The sequence below is a fragment of the Zootoca vivipara genome, chromosome Z1 (assembly GCF_965207765.1).
Source record: "Zootoca vivipara chromosome Z1, rZooViv2.hap1.1, whole genome shotgun sequence".
Taxonomy (NCBI): domain Eukaryota; kingdom Metazoa; phylum Chordata; class Lepidosauria; order Squamata; family Lacertidae; genus Zootoca; species Zootoca vivipara.
In genome coordinates, this window is record NC_142583.1 from 57,321,282 (window position 1) to 57,338,624 (window position 17,343).

A 17,343-nucleotide genomic window follows, 5' to 3' on the forward strand; every position below is an offset into this window, starting at 1 on the left:
TACTGCTGTTCAAAGTTCAAGTGAAGTGTTTCAGCACCACATGAGATAAAATATTGTAACTGAGCCTTAGGTAGAAGCTGTTATCCATTCCCATCAATTTGGAAAGCCTGAGAGGCTGCACAGACTGTAAAACGAAACCAAAGCATGGTATGGAAAGATACTAAAGTTACCTAGTATTTACGGTATGTGGAACTACATTTACCCCAAATGATTTGGGGAGTGTTATAAAGGATACTTCTTATTTCCTTGAATAATATTTACTGCTGTGGGGTGGGGTGGAAAAACTACAAAACCAGTAGCATTTTTTTAATGGGGCATTGACAAAGTTGCCCAAATATGGTTTAGCATACCACAACCATTCATATTAAAGTTTCTCAAAGCAGGGGTTGGGGACACAATGTACCAAGGCAAAATACGAAATACACGAGCGCATAGTTGAACCAGCATCCTTCAAGTGGCTGTCAAATTGAAAGACTACCAGTATCTCACCTCCTTCAAGAGAGAGCCTTACCACTGCAAAAAAGCTTTCTCTTTCTCTGCCAGTCCCAAAAACAAACCTGAAACCCACTGCTACAGGCAGGAGTTCAAAGCACAGAATGCCAGAGGTTAGCAATGTGCTTTAACCTCCACTGGCAACTGCTCATAGAACATGCTCATTGCCCTTTTCTGCAATTAATACACGGTATGTCTATACTTGAGGGACCCAGGTGGCGCTGTGGGTTAAACCACAGAGTCTAGGGCTTGCTGATCAGAAGGTCGGCGGTTTGAATCCCTGCAACGGGGTGAGCTCCCGTTGTTTGGTCCCAGCTCCTGCCCACCTAGCAGTTTGAAAGCACATCAAAGTGCAAGTAGATAAATAGGGACCGCTCCGGCAGGAAGGTAAACGGCGTTTCCATGTGCTGCTCTGGTTCACCAGAAGCAGTTTTGTCATGCTGGCCACATGACCTGAAAGCTGTCTGCGGACAAACGCCGGCTCCCTTGGCCTATAGAGCGAGATGAGCGCCGCAACCCCAGAGTCGGACACGACTGGACCTGATGGTCAGGGGCCCCTTTACCTTTTATGTCTATACTTGAGGCTGTCATATTCTGGAAATTAATTCATTAATGGTGGTAGTTATCTGGTTTAATGTATGCAGAACACACGTATTAAAGACTCACTTAGCGCCATCATCTGCTATCTCAGTTTCACCTCCATGTTTCATTGAAGCAGCAATCGTTTTCTCTCTAGAGACTTTAGATGCTCATTTTGACATTTTAAAGCCTCGGACTTGGCTAAAGTTGCCAACGCAACATTTTTGGAATGTTTAAGTTGCATCTCATTGCTCCCTAAAGTCTCAGATGGGCATCTGTTCCCATGAAGATTGTATAGTTAAACTAGCAGGGAACAGGTTGCTACACTGCATTATATTTTTAAGCATACCACAAAATGTGGCAGCTACAGGGCACCAAAACAAAAAAACAAAAAGCCCTACTTTTAAAAGTCAAGCCACACTAACCATATACCATGTGTGCGGGGGTGTGCATGTATGTGCGCACACACAGGGGACTTCTACTTTTTCTATTTGGCTGCAGCCTAGTTACCAAAGCCCTGACAACGGCCAGAAAAACAGAGCCATCAAACAACCCCACACCCTTCAACCTGCCCTGCCTTGAATGTGTTCACCCCCCCCTTCATGCTGTCTTTTGCCACGTCCGGATTACAGGTTTGTTAGCAGGCTGCAGGAACGGCTAGCTAAAGTCTTGCTGATGAAATGTGGTTTTCTTTTTTAAAGGGGAAGTGAAGCTGGGGAAAGGGACCCCAAGGAGAGGCAGCGCAGGCACCTAAACAAACAAGATTATAGCTGGCTGATCACTTCCCCTTTACTCGATCACAGGTCTTTGAAAGGGGGGTGAGGGGAGAGGCAGACTGACACACACTCTTGAGACTTCACCCCAGTGCCACGGACAGGAATACGCCTCTCTGAAAGGACAACAACAAAAGAGCCGGGATATTGGATGGGTGAAACTAGAAAGGGAAATAAGAACTAAGAAAGTTCTGAATGTCTTCTATTCCGGACTAAAAGGGCTGCCGCCCGGTGCTCAAACCTCGTTCGCTGAACTCTCCCCTCCCTTTTATTCCCTTCCTCTGTGCGCACTTTGCTACCGACACAGGTCTCCTTCGCGGCTGGCTTCTCTCACTTCCTCACGGCTCCAAGTGAGCCGGCACCGCCAAGGGAAAGAGGAGCAGCCCCCCGCCTCTCCCCACGCCCTGGGCAAAGGCGTCGGTCTCCTCTTCCGCAGTCTCTGCCGCCGCCGCCGCCGCCCTCCTTTGCTACGCGAAGGGCTTCCCCGCGCGCTCCCCTCGGCCGGCGCGCTGCTGTTTTGCAAGGGAGCCTCCTCCTCACCCTTTACCTCGCGCGGCGCGGTGGCCCCTCCGGCAAAAGCCCGCTTTTCCACTCCCTCCCGCGCAAAAAACAAAAGCCTTCCACTCACTTCCAAGTTCCGAGGCGCACAGGCAGCAGCACACCGACGACGCGCAGGCGCTCCCAGCAAACTCGCGAGCGTGTGAGAGCAGGCAGCAAGCCGAAGCTCGCTCGCTCTCCTCGGGCTCTTGTTTGCACTTCCGCCCCTTTTCGCGTCGCTCCTCCCCTCCCCGGCTCAGGAGGGACGGCGAGGCTCTCTCGCCAGCTGAGAGGGGAGGGAAGCCGCGCGACGCGCAACGCCCGGAGGGGGGCGGGGAGACCGGGACCCGGCGCAGGGATGCCGAGCTCCAGCAGAACTAGCTGAACAGCCAGGACTCAGGACTCCTCTCTCTCTCTCTCTAACGTACGGTTCTTCGGAAGTAATTGACGCTAGCATAGTACAGTACTGTATACGTAAGGCTACGGTCTCCCTTAAATAAATAACAACTTTTAAGCACGGTCCACTTAAAATGAAGCGCGCCCAGGCCCTATTATTAGCCAGTGTAGCGCACGTACTTAAGGCGGTGTAATTCTATAATTACTTCTAAAGGAGGAAAGTCCCAGGATGGGATCGGGGCTGCCGGCACATCCATTAAGGCGAACTAGGCAGCTGCCTAGGGCGCCAAAATGGAGGGGGCACTGGCCGGCCTGCCCGCCGCCGCTCCCCGGTGCTGCCTCCTCCGCGCCCTCAGCTGTTGAGCGGCTTCAGGCCGTTCTCTGGAGGCGCGCGGGGAGCGCGAGTCTGGGGCTGCCTCCTCAGCGCCCTCAGCTGTTGAACAGCTTCAGGCCACTCTCTGGAGGCACACGGGGAGCGTGAGCCTGGGGCCGCCTCACCCGCCTTTCAGCTGTTTGGCGGAGGCGGCCCCAGGCTCCCACTCCCCGCGCGAAGCTCCGGAAGCGTGCAGGGAGCGTGAGCCTGGGGCTTCCTCCTCCGTGCCCTCAGCTGTCAAGCGGCTTCAGGCCGCTCTCCAGAGGCACGTGGGGTGTGCGAGCCTGGGGCCGCCTCGCCCGCCTTTCAGCCAAGGAACTCTCTTTATTTTTTTTATTTAATTTTTATTTTTTATTTTTTCTACTTTTTAATTTTTTTCTATTTTCTATATTTTATTTTTTATTCCACTTTTATTTTTTCAACTCTGGGAAATTTGGGGGGGGGGCAGAAGGTGATCTCGCCTAGGGTGCAAAAAACCCTAGCACCGGCCCTGGATGGGGTAATCCATGCGGGGTGTGCCTTGAAGGGGTGCCCTGCAAGCGACTGTGGTGGTTTCTGGGTTCCAGTGAGATCTTGCAAGAGCCCTACAAAACCGCCTTGTGATCTCGCTGGAAGCCACAGCTGCCCTGGTAAGCAAGGCTGGGGGTCGGGTAGCAGGGTAGGCTGGGCTGTGTGATGTGAGCACCTTCCTGCCTTGCCTCAGGCGGAGGAATGCGATGGGCCATCCGGGTAGATCACGTTGAATTTTGAGGAGTTCATGCCCAAGTAAACATAAGAGCAGGTCAGCCCTATAGCAATTCTAGGTGCAATTTATTAGGGAATCAGACCCATTAAAAGCAGTATGGGACAGGGCACTTCTCCAGATCAAGGAAAGGAATAATAGTCCTGCTCTGTTCTGCCTTGGTCAGAACATACCTGAAATACTATGTCCAGAAGGATATTGACAAGCTGGAACGTGTGCAGAGGAGGGTGATCAAAATGGTCAAGGGTTTGGAAACCAAGCATAAAAGAGAATTGGGTGTGTTTGGCCTGGTAAAGAGGAGACTAAGAGGAGATAGGATAGCCATTTTCAAATATCTAAAGGGCTGTCTTGTGGAGGATGGAGCAAGCTTGTTTTCCTGCTTCAGAGAGTAGGACCCAAACCAACTGATTCAACTTGCAAGAAAGGAGATTCTGACTAAATATCTAGAAGAGCTTTCTGGTGGTAACAGCTGTCTGACTGTGGAAAATAAGTGCATAAGAAATAGTGCACTCTTCTTCCTTGGTATGATCTTGTTGTGAGTTCTGCATTGTAGGGGCTTGGGCTAGTTAAGTCTTGATTCTATTCCCCACTAAAATCAACAGAATTCAACAGAGATGGTAGCCTTTGAATTCAATGGATAATAAAATGCACAATAGCATTCATACACCTAAACAATAAAGCTTCACACATTTTGAAATGGAAGAATGGATATCACACCACGAAACAAAATTGATTATTGAAACTGCATGTGCCCAATGTTCAGCTCCGTCAGAATCAGTCCAAACATGATTTGAGACAATTGTCTCAGATTGAGTGTGTGTGTGTGTGTGTGTGTGTGTGTGTGTGTGAACTGGCACTTGCTGTCCCCACTCCTTTTGCTCACTATTAGCGCAAGCAGGTCCAGAGAAGCCTCTCAAGAGGCTCTTCCTCCATCCTGTCTTGCTCTGAAAAAGGAAGAATGGGGCTTTCTTAAGGCAAAGCATTCTGGACAGGCTGGGTCTAATAATAACATGCTGTTGCCTTGCCTTTTGTTTTTAGACTATTGTAAATGGTTACGAATGATGTGATGTAGAGTCAGGATGTTAACACGTTGGACTTGGGCAGAAAACACCCAGCGTTACATCCCCATTCAGATATGAAGCTCGCCTTGTGCCATTTGTTATCTCACAGCCCAACCTACTTTACAGGGATATATTGTTAAAATAAAAGGGACGGGTCATGTTGTGAGCTCCTTGGAGGAAAGGTGGGGTGAAAATGAATGGATGATAAACACAATGCATTTGCTCTTGATTAACCAAGTGTGTTTACAGCAGTTTCTCCTACCTGCCCGTTACAATGCTCTAGAATTGCAGGCCTGGTCCTGAATCTGCTGACTGATGCCTTGTTTGACTTTGTACCAGACTAGATTGCCATGCTTGAAAAATAACTCCTGTTTCCAGCATGCTTGGTCATGTCAGCCTTTCCTTACCACCCACAGTGATGCATGCATTCATCATCTCCTGGCTGAATGAAAGGAATCCATTGTCTTATGTACCAGCCTGTTGTAATTAAGCAAGCTATCTCTCTGCTTCAGAGGACCCTAGACCCCCGCCAGTCTCCATGGCTGACTGACACCAACATAGTACCAAGGTGGGCTGTGTAGTTTGCATGACTGGTCTCCCATTGTGAGTGAAACAAGATCCTTTAATTCCCTTGGTGGAGCACACCCTACGCTTCCAGTTATAGGCTTAAAGGTCTAATCAGGAGCACAGAAAACTGCTATCTGAACATGCCTTACATGCTATTTCATTCAGCCAGTTTGAATGGAGCTGCATGGAAACTTGCATTGTGCATCATCATCATCATCATCATCATGCCTTCTTCCCTTACAACTAAAATAGAAACAGTTAAAAACATTGGGGTGGGGAGCCATAATTTTTGAAAAAACCAATTAAAGATGAATAGAATAAATAAATAAATATATATATATTTAAAAGATATATTTAAAACTTACAGGTCATTAAAATAGCAGTATTACAGCACTAGTCCTTTCCTTAAAAACTCTCAATTCCACAAAGCCTGTCTTAACTTCCTTGCAGAAGGAGAACAAAGAGGGAGCCAGTCTAATTTCTCTAGGAAGGGAGTTCCAAAGTCTAGGAGCAACAACCGAGAAAGCCTTCTCCTGCGTCCCTACCAAGCATACCTGTGAGAGTGGTGGGATCAAGAGAAAAGCCTCCCCTGGAGATATCAAAACCCATGCAGGTTTGTATTTACAATTAACACTAAACATGACTGTGATTTGACTGTAAGGTTAACTCTTCAGCCTGGCAACACAATTTGTGAGCTTCCCCATTTCTTTATTCCGTGACAAAACAATAGTACTCTTCCAGAACAGTATCACTAACAATAATCGGTGTGAAGGGGACAAAAGCAATGGGTGAAATCCAAAGCAATGTTAGGACACAAAGTAGGAGAGTCGGTGGTGTCGCAAAAGCGGTTTTCATTGTGCAAGCAACAGTGCAAGGGAAACTGTAACACTTCTCACTTCTGATGGTGCAAGCTGCACCATTGGATCTGGGAGGCTGGCCGACTTAATGTTAAGAACGGCTATCCTGTTCACAGAATGTATGTTGTTCTCGCAGGCTGCCAGAATTGGTTCTAACCTAATGTGCAACTGCCTCCACTGAATTGGAATCACTGGAATTTAGTACAGTGGTTGTTTTTTGAATACTGGTGGTGATTGTGTGTCCTATCGGCTGTCCCTCCTTAATGACTTAAATTGCTTGGTAAAGAGTTTTTCATACTTTTAGTTTTACAGCTAAATTTGTTTATAAGAAGGCAGTGATAAAAAACAGGAAAGCAAAGGTACAATTCAGCCAAACTATGATAACTATAACTATGATAACTAACTATAACTATAAACTTAACTGTATTTAAGACTGCACCCTTTGCATTTTTACTTGAGAGTAAGCCCCACTGAATGGAATAGGACTTACTTCTGAGCAAACATGCATGTGAGCACTGAGTAAAAACATGCAGATTTCAGTAGGAAGGATAAGCATGTGCTTAAATATATCCCTTAGGCCTAGAAACGCTTACCTTTACTTAAATGTGAGCAGGGAAATTCGCATGTTTGTATCTGAAAAGCAGATTTGGAATAAAGGAGGGATTTTGTACTTATGAATATATTGAAATGTATAAAAGTGAATCTGGTCAGGAAATCTTTCTCCAGTGTCAGTTATTTATTATTATTCATGCCAATCAGGGATGTTGTTTGTTCAATTCATTTATTTTGATCAGGTCTCACTCATGAGGTTTGAAACATAGGCTAGTTTATCCCAACAAGGCCTTACATGCAATGAGAGGGAAAGTGTATCCGTCAGCCGTTCTCTTTCTAAAACTAAAGCCAAGTTGCTCTATTTAATTCCATTGCCTTAGCAACAAGGAGTGAATGTACTGCTTCATTTTTAAAGGGCAGGTAGCTGTCAAGCTGGTTAAGAAGGAATGGTTTGGTACAGCATGTTCCCGATTGCTATGCGCATGTGCACATAGTGTGGCAACCCTTGCAGGTCAGTGACTAAATGTTCCAGTTGGTCCTTTAGCAAAATGTTTGTTTATTATTCAATTACCTAATTCATTTAGAATTGATGCTTTTGAATTATGGTGCTGGAGGAGACTCTTGAGAGTCCCATAAACTGCACGAAGATCAAACCTATCCATTCTGAAGGAAATCAGCTCTGAGTGCTCACTGGAAGGACAGATCCTGAAGCTGAGGCGCCAATACTTGGGCCACCTCATGAGAAGAGAAGACTCCCTGGAAAAGTCCCTGATGTTGGGAAAGATTGAGGCCACAAGGAGAAGGGGACGGCAGAGGACGAGATGGTTGGACAGTGTTCTCAAAGCTACGAACATGAGTTTGACCAAACTGTGGGAGGCAGTGGAAGACAGGAGTGCCTGGTGTGCTCTGGTCCATGGGGTCACGAAGAATCGGACACGACTAAACGACTAAACAAAATGTAAGAAACAGCAACAACAATAATTCATTTGATTGGTATATATACTGCCATTATTTTGCTGATGGAACTTTTTAAAAATCACATACTATATAATTATCTGTTTGTCCGGATCTATCTATGATGACAGATAGGCTTAGAAATAATAGATAATTAGGCTAATGCTATGGTGGTAAAGGAGGAGCATCTTTCCTGGGGGCAGCGAAGAGGCATTAGCAAGCAGCAGCATGAAAATAACTGGGCTTGGCAACTAGTGAATGCATTGGATTTTAGACCACAACAGCCAGCAGGTATGATAAATGCCTTACACAAGGGAAAGGTGCACCTCCCCTCTGTTGATATCTGACTGCAATTTTAGGCTATTGGTACTCATAATTGGTTTTGTGGCTTGCTTGCTTGCTCATACTGTTGAACTAGGAACATGACACACACACAGAGCCAAATTGCAGACTGATCTGTAACTTATCTCCATACAAACGTAGCTGAATAGGTGTATGTTTCAGTGCCATGCAGTGAATTTTTTCATAGAGGAACAGTTAGGGCCAGAGCCCCCAGTTTACAAGGGAATTTTTTGGGGGAGGGGAGGGAGGAGATGTCATGTGTGTGATATTCCAGCATCCTGCGCATGAGCATCACACCTTCCTAAGCCAGGCAAAACCTTCCCAAGGTTTGGAAAGGAGGCACCAAGCCCCTGACAGCTGGAGCCCTGCTGTGTCCTTCCCAGTGCTAGGTGGGCTTTGGGAAGGTGGCAGGAGGGTTCTTGGACCCTTTAGGGGACTAGCCTAGTCTCCCTAGTCCATTGACTGCAACCCAATTTCTAACCCCGGATGCTGGCCATTGAAAGCAATTTAAATCCCACCCTGGTTCACAAGGACCTGCTAGCTTTGCTGCTGTCTGTAGCCAGACTTGAAATTGCCAGATGTTGGAAGTCTGCATTGGGTCCCTCTAGAGGTGGGTGGTTTGAGAGGATGTGGGAAATTGCCTTGTCTGAGTATTTAACCTATCACAGGAGGGTTCTAAGAGGGGCTACAAAATGAGACAGTTTTGATGTTGTATGGTCTCTGCTTATATGCTTTGTGGGCCCCCAGTGACACATACCCATGTATGGCAAGGCTACCTTATCAATATGGGACCCAGATGTCCAAAATGCCCCTTTGCAGAATCTATTTCATTAAAATGTCAACAAGTGTCCTGAACCTTCTGTTTATTTTAGTCTAACTGCAATCATGTGTAATCACGTTCTTCATTTCTTTACTGTTTGTCTTGTTAGTAGCTGCTGTTTTACAAAACTCAATAAACACATCTTTTTTAAAAAAGAACAACCTTAAAACCAAATAAGTCTTGTCTATTTTGTCTCATTTTGGACATTTTTTTATTGCAGAAATAAAAGAGGGGGGTAATTCTAAACAGTCACAGCCCTTGTGGCTATTGAACTCACTGGTGTGAGATGAGAAGGGCTGAAATCTACATTCCCACAGTAAATAAAACTTCAGCTGACAAGAGCTGGGAAGAGAAATGGCCTACATTTTTATGTGTGAAATGCTTAACATTGTTAGGCTGCTTCAATCCCTCCCCACCCACCCACCCAAAAATCTTGAACTGAACATAAACACCTAGATTAAATCGGTTTCCCTAGCTAGACTGTTAATCAAAACACCCATTGCCTTGGTGGCTAAATACCATGTTTGCAGTAAAATTGATCTGTGCATCGTCAGCAGAAAGTGAAGCCTTCATTGGACTGATGTGTCTAGCTCAAAGAAAGCACATGTAGCTAATGGATAACAGCCGAGACTGAAATAGTGATGAAAAACGCCCAGAAGGGAATGCATCCAGGTAAGTTGAATGCTAGTCGTGCCAGGAAAAAAAATGGGGAAGGGGAATTTTATTTTCCCAGCCAACATAATAGTGATGACTAAAGTTATGTGCTTTGAAGCAACTGAGGAGGTGCTTGCTGCCCCTTTCGTATCATTGAAGATGGTTGCAAGCACAGAGCCTGGCAGAGACTCATTTGCATTACTCAAATGCCACATGCAAATTCAAATAAAATAGAATTGGTAACAATTTGCATTAGCATTTCGAAAAGCAGATAATTTAAATGCCTTGTCTAATATATTGCTTGCAAGTTTTGTTTTTCCTTGTTGGGGAGATTTCTAATGATTCCTGTGCTTTGCAGAGAGAGAATATTGCATTGTGTGCAGACTCAGACCACCTTACCAGACCCAGACCCTCCAAGTGTCCCTATTTTCCAGGGACATTCCTGATTTAGAGAAGCCGTCCCGGTTTCTGGTTTGATTCCGGAATGCCTCACTTTTCCTTAGGATGTCCCTATTTTCTTTGGAGAAATGTTGCAGGGCATGGAGTTATCTGATCCCCGAGCTATCTGAAGGCAATCCCGTATAGGGAAGGTTTTTTAAAAATGCTTAATGTTTTGTTGTGTTTTTATATATGTTGGAAGCTGCCCAGAGTGGCTGGGGCAACCCAGTCAGAAGGGAAGGGTATAAATAGTAAAATTATCATTATGGAATGGGACATGCCTATTTTCATCGGAGAAATGTCGGAGGGTATGCCTTACATGTAAACCACTGTTATACCACTTTAGCAGTTGTGGCTTCTTCAAGGGAATCCTGGGAACTGTAGTTTGTTACGGGTGCTGCGGGTTGTTAGGAGCCCCCTGTTCCCCTCACGGAGCTACAGTTCCCAGAGTGATTTAACAACCAGTCTCTCTCCACAGGGAACTCTGGGAACAGTAGCTCTGAGTGGGGAATAGGGATCTCCTAGCAACTCTCAGCACCCTTAACAAACTACAGTTCCCAGGATTCTTGGGGGGAAGCCATGTCTGTTTAAGGTGTATTAGAAGGGCAATGGAGAGGGAAGCCCAGCTCACCAAAGGCAGGAGAAACCACCAAGCAGCAAGTCCTGTTTAAAGGTTTGTCTGTATGTACAGTATCTCCCTCATGTCTCTTTCTACACCTGAAATGCCCCCTTTATAGGCCCCCCCAGCACACCCTCCACATGCCCTCTTAGCATTAAAATAAATTATCATGCTGCCAAAAGGATGACATTATGATCTGGTTCTTTTCTTTTTTGGCACCATATCTAGGTCATGCAATTATCTCAGATTGCAGGGTGAGCTCAAGCCCACCAGCGTCAGTACATAGTGTGCCCCAAACCCCTGAATATGAGGGAGCGTCTGTCCACCATCCCCCGACACAGACACACAGACATTACAGTACCTCATCCTGCTTTCCAAAGGTTCCATGGATATCATATGAAAATATGAATGGGGAAGGGGAAGCACACAAACATCAACTTCACGATTCAGAGAAATAACCTCAGTTTTGTCTGCAAATATGAGTAGGGGGTGCAAATATAAAGCAGTATAAAACCTTTCTTCCTAGGGTACATTTTTTTCCTTGGGGGGGGGTTATTTATTTGTTGAAAACCTTTTTGCCCCCTGTACTTTAGCCAGAATAAAAAGGCTCTCAGAGCAGCATATAAATATCAGTGATAAGACTTATAGCCTAAAATGCATAGCACAAAAGGGAAAGGATTTGGGAAGGAGGAGGAAAGAACAATGTTTAGATACAAGACCTGACCACCTTGTCCCCTGGCTTTGGTCTCACTCTTCAATCGATTTGTGCCATCTTTGTCTCTAGCTTCTCTTTCTCTTTTTCCTGTGTTCCACACCTGCTTCTCCAACATGACTTGTCCCTAGGGACTGTCCAGACTGAGCATTCACAGGGTTGTGTCTTACTAAAGGCTTGTGCACACCAGTGTTTACTATGTGTTAGCAGCTGTTGGCATTCACATTTGATTTGCAGAGACTGCATGGTGTTACCCTCAAACCACACCAGTCTCAATGCTTGCCCCCTCTAAAGTCTGATACTCTGATAAATTATGGGAATAGGGCTCCAAACCACGCCACATGGGGGTCGCAGAAGATTTTTTTTCTGTGATTTTGGTTGGTTGGATCAATTCTCACTTTCTGCTACTTCCCTTTCCTTGTCCTCTGCTTCCTCTGTGAAGCTTCCATTTCTTTTCTGGCTGTGCTCATTTCCAGTGCCCTCGTTGAATTTGCATACCAGAAAACTACACAAGTAAACCACACTAAAAAAATTCTGCACCGGATATAATGGGCAGCAATCTCTGAAAAGTGTGTGCATAGAATAATAAGAGTATGTTAGAAGCGTATACTTTTGTTCTCCCAGATTTGTACAATACCAGAAAACTGCAAATTTGCAATGGTTACAATGGCTTTTGCACAAATCTTGCATGGGAATTTTTTAATGCATGCATGCATTCATTTATTTTTTTAAATCTGCATGCATGCCCTGTCAACGCTTAATTGGAATACTAGAATCAACAAATTATAAGTCAGGGACAAAAACAAAAGGGAATGCCTATTAGAATGAATGGGAGAAACCCAAGTTGCTCTGCAAATACATCTTCATGTATGTGCCAATGTGAACTACCTCCATTTAATTCAATTGCAGGGGGAGTTGGATTAACAGCTATAATAATGCTCAAAAGTGGACAAGCTCTAAGTCCGGAATGAGAAACTGTATGTGGCTGGTGGGCCAGATCCATATTTCCACACACACACCAGTGGCCCAAGTTTGATAGGTGGCTAATAACATCAGGTGAAAGAAGCTATGAGATCACACCATGTGGGCAGAAAGTTTTGTACAGTGCTTCTATAGCCCCAACAATCAGCTGATTGTCAGTGCTTGGAAAGCCTTGAGATGAGATTTTGGCTGAATATACACCATGCATTTAAAGCACATTTAAGGCACTTTCCCCTGCCCAAATAAACCTGTGAATAGCACAGGTTTCTGAAGTTCTGAAGAAGTGTGCATGCACACAAAAGCTCATACCAAAATAAAAACTTAGTTGGTCTTTAAGGTGCTACTGAAGTAATTTTTTTATTTTGCTGTGAATAGCAGTTTGTTAATGGTGCTGGGAATTGTAGCTTTGTGAGGAGTAAACTACAGTTTCTGTGATTCTTGGGTGTGGGCAATGTGCTTTAAATGTATGGTGTGTAAGCTGTATCTGTCATATACAGGCAAACCTAGGTAACACAATGAAAATGAATTGGGCACTTGCAGAAAAACCTGCTTTACAAAAAGAGAAAAACAATACCCTTTCTTTTGCACTAAGAGAAATGATGGGAAAATGCACTGGAAAGTGTGGAATAATAATTGCTTGACACACCGTTGTCTACTCATGGATGAGATTTTTTTTTTTTAAAAGGAATGCTCAAGAAACAATGGACATCGTACAACCTCTGTGCAAACTTTGTGAAAACAAATCAGCACCAACACTCAACAAGCAGGTTATCTGGAAGAGAGCCCTCTGTCTTATTCATCCTGCAGTATTCCATGTCATGTTTCCGTAAAAGTAGTAGGAACAAGCTGAAAGGGGCTGGTTTGGGTGACAAATGTGGGACTCACCTGTCCTTTCTGAAGTTTAAAACTGGCACGCTCCTCTCTCATGAATTCATTCTGTCCCAGTTCTGTAAGCTTGATATCCCCAGTGGTGGTCATTTATGTGCATCTATCTGAGGAACATTTGTCATCTCCCAATTCCAGAGGATGCTTGTACACCAAGATTCTTGGGCTTGCTGAGCCCAGTTAAATTTTGTGACCTGTTTTGAATACTTGTTTGTTTGTCATCTGGGACTACAGGAGCTAATTCAAGGAGAACGATAGTTATGGCATTACCTGTTTCCAACATGAAATCAGCCCAACCTGATAGCAGGAGTGATGTCAGTCGTTCTGGATCGATAAAAGACTGGCCAACAATCTCTGGAATTAGAAGCATCCTAACAGACTCCTATGGAGCAAGGCAGTGCGTTCTATAAATATACCCAGTACTTGGGTTCCATGGAACATACTGGCTCTTCTGCTGGGGTTTTATTTTTCTCCTTTCATGACACTGAAAGGGAATGGGATAGCTTTTAGAGCCTTGGACAGGGAAAAAGAAACCAACTCCTTAGAAATAATATCAGGTTGTGAAGTTTTGAGGCTTCCAAAATTAATAACAGGTTATGAGGTTTGGATAACAGCATGGCTATACTTAATAGCTGTTCCTAGGACAGATATTGTTCATCAGGAATTGCCAAAAAGCTCTCTCTCTCTCTCTCTCTCTCTCTCTCTCTCTCTCTCTCTCTCTCTCTCTCTCTCTCTCTCTCTCTCTCACACACACACACACACACACACACACCTAATTTTAAGAGTGGGGCAAGACAGACCTAGTTTCATTTCCATTTCTTATACTGTCTACAGAGCCCTGTTTTGGGAAAGGCGCAATTGTTGCTATCAGTTTGACAGGCCAGGCCCAAACCTTTAGCGGGAGGAAGGGGAGCCAAAGGTCCTTCAGATATTGTGGAGCTCCCATCAGTCCCAGCCAGCATGGCCAATAGTCAGGAATGCTGGGAACTGGAGTAATGTCTGCTGGGACAGAGGCTTCCCACTGCTGCTTTCATTGTTGACTGTTCACACTTGTTTTGAGGACTGGGGAATTAAGGTATTGATGGAGGCCTCACAGCCTCCTTCACATGATACATAGCAGCTCCCAGATACAGATGTGTGCACCCAGGGGTTTGTGAAACCAGCCCCTGCCGAGGGCACAAGCCCAGGGGTGTGTGTGTGTGTGTGTGTGTGTGTGTGTGTGTGTGCGAGCGCGCTAAAAAAGCACCTATCAGACTATGGAGTGTATGACATATCTGTGTGTGGCAGCACACTGTCACTGTTGCAGCAATATCAAACACAGGAGAAGCTTCCTGTCTTTCTCAAACCACACACAAATGCATTTCCCCCCCTGGGGTGTATGTGTGCCAATATAGCTCTTTGCCAGGGGCGCCAATACAGCTCCTTGCCATGGGCACAAGTTATCCTAGGGTTGTCACCTTTGTTCTGGCAAAATAAAGGACAGGACCAGGTCGGATTGCAGGGTGATTTTTTTTTGCCACCTGGTGCTGAAATGACTTCAAAGCAATCCACTGCAGTCTAACAGGATGGCCTACTCTGGAATTTGTCAGTCACACACACACACACACACACACACACACACACACACACACACACACACACATTTGTAAATCTGCCTGTGCTTTGCAACCCAGAGCTTAAATACATGACCTTTCATACACAGGCAGTGTATATTGTACAGCAATATATGCAGGCTGGGGCAATCAATCAATCAATCAATCAATCAATCAATCAATGGGGAGGCATATTCTTCTCTTATTTTACTTGAAGAAGAGGAATGGGTAACTTTCAGGCTTTTGGGATTTACTTTGCTCTTCACTAGAACTATGAGATCCACCATCCTAAGCCAAGTGCAAAACAGTGATTGTGGAGAATATACACTTAGGCTATGTACACACCTTACATTTAAAGCACATGACTCTCCCCCCAGAATGATGAGAACTGTGGTTTACGTCAAAGAGTTACAATTTCCAGCACTCTTAACAAACTTCCCAGGCTTCTTGGGGGGGGGGGGTTGCTGCGGGCAGCTCTGTGCCGCGAGTTTGGGGGTGACCAAGCCATCGAGACGCTGAGGCGGCTGGCTGGCTCCGCCCTCCTGCGTGTCTGGGACTGGGCAACCTTGGGGGGGGTGCCGGGCAGATCTTTTCACCCCGGCGCGACATATGCTTAAGACAGCCCTGATTTGCATTAAGGAATAAGGTGCCTTGAAGAATTTGTTTTCAGTGGCAGAACTGAGCCCACAAACCAGTCACAGGCAACACACACAAAATCACTCCTGACACACACTCAACTTTCTTCATCTCAGTTAACTAAAATAGATGGAAGGGGGAAAGACTTGTTGTTGTTGTTGTTGTTGTTGTTGTTGTTGCTGCTGCTGCTGCTGCTAAACAATTGTCAGAAACCATTGTTGATCTGAGGAAGGGAGTTTTCCTGAATGTATTTACATGTACTTTTGGCCCCATCTTACCCTTTGGCAAATATGTTGTGTGAATTGTTTCCACACTTTTGTACACACACACCCCACCTGAAATCTTTTGATCAACAGCAGTTAAGAAATATTTTAAGTAAATACTAATTTACAAAGCTGCACCTCGCTGCTCAGGTTCTCATAGAGCTCCACTGTCAGCAACTCCCTGCATAGCTTTAGGGTAGGAAAAGGCAATAAAAACTCTGATCTCCTGACAACAAATATTAAAATGCACAGGAGTCGCACAGAGAATTACATGCACCCCTCCCAAGCCAAAGGGCTGAATTGAGAGGCAGAACTGCAAAAGAATAATCGGTAGGCATTCATGATTTTCTCCAACAAAGATTGCAAGATGAGATAATGTGATTTACATAGTCTGCGAATGTCTTACAATCTTTAATGCACTTACATTTCTTACTGTATAATACTTTTTTTTTTTACACTGCAGATGACCTCTGATAACTGGTGCTGCCGAATACATCGGGAAGACAAACATAGTGGGTGGGTAGCCAGCTGGGCAGCGGAGGCCAATGAGGAAGAAAGTGGGTGCTTGGATGGCAGAGGCCACAAGACCCAGCAAGTGAGCCATGGAGTAGGCAGCAGAGGTTGGCAAGGGTGTGGTGAGCCAGGAGCCTTGCAAAAACCAACCATTCTCTGAAGTGGTGCCGCCCTCTCCACAGAGAATGCCAAACCCCTCTTGGGAGCAGTGCCCATCCCCTCTTGCTGGAATGGCGTTAACAGGAGAGAGGCGCTGCTTCAGAGAGCGGTTTGGATGGTGCAGCTGCAGGGACAGGAGATGGAAAAGAACCAAGGAAAGAAAGCCTTCAGCAACAGCCTTCCCTGGAGGTTTGAAGGAGAAATGTGGGTGAGGGGGAGCTTGAAGGTACTCTTTCACCCCCATCAACTGATGGGTGTCGAGAGTGGGCCTTTCACAAGGCTTGCGAATGCTCCCTCCCCCCCCTCCCGTTTATCTTTCAACCCCCTGCAGGGGTTTGAAGTTAAAGCATGGAGGAGGACATTTGAAGGTTTTGCAACCATCTGCCCATCGGATGGTTCCTTCCATCTTTTTCAAAAGCCCATAGAGCTTTGAAAAGCCTTTGCAAACATCTCCACTAGTTTATAAGGGATGGGAAGGGATGGTTTGGTGTGAGCTGTTAGGGAAGTGGAGGGCTGACGAAGTATAAGCAGGTTAGGCAGGGGTGGTGAGCAACGTGGGTAGGGGCAGTAGTCCCTAATAGTCAAATAATACTCCTTCAAAGGAGAAATAAGTACAGTGGTACCTCGCTTTATGAACACCTCGGTTTATGAATTTTCGGTTTACGAATGCCGAGGACCCATCTGGAACGGATTAATTCACTTTCCATTACTTTCAATGGGAAAGTTCGCTTCAGTTTATGAACGCTTCAATTTATGAACAGACTTCCGGAACCAATTGTGTTCATAAACCGAGGTACCACTGTACTGAAAGGGGTATTCCTAGCAGATTAACATACTGCATAGAGA

General features: G+C 45.3%; 1 protein-coding gene and 1 long non-coding RNA gene across 10 annotated transcripts in view; one reads left to right on the top strand and one right to left on the bottom strand.

The window, feature by feature from the left end:
- The window catches only part of PDLIM5 (PDZ and LIM domain 5), a 138,985-nt gene extending 125,427 nt beyond the window's left edge, over positions 1–13,558 (bottom strand). For 4 of the 9 annotated variants that reach the window (XM_035112566.3, XM_088660503.1, XM_035112570.3 and 1 more), the window contains exon 1: positions 2,473–2,584. The gene's annotated coding sequence lies outside the window, so the exon portion shown is untranslated. Of the gene's footprint in view, positions 1–489; positions 899–1,158; positions 1,961–2,085; positions 2,585–13,334 lie in introns of those variants that run through there. The other 5 variants (XM_088660501.1, XM_088660500.1, XM_060278451.2 and 2 more) reach the window with 5 other exon arrangements.
- On the top strand, positions 2,636–9,216 carry LOC148687388 (uncharacterized). The gene is made up of 3 exons (XR_015947795.1): positions 2,636–2,805; positions 5,971–6,133; positions 7,514–9,216. It is a non-coding gene; the product is annotated as an uncharacterized LOC148687388 (long non-coding RNA).
- Positions 13,559–17,343: the final 3,785 nt, after the last annotated feature.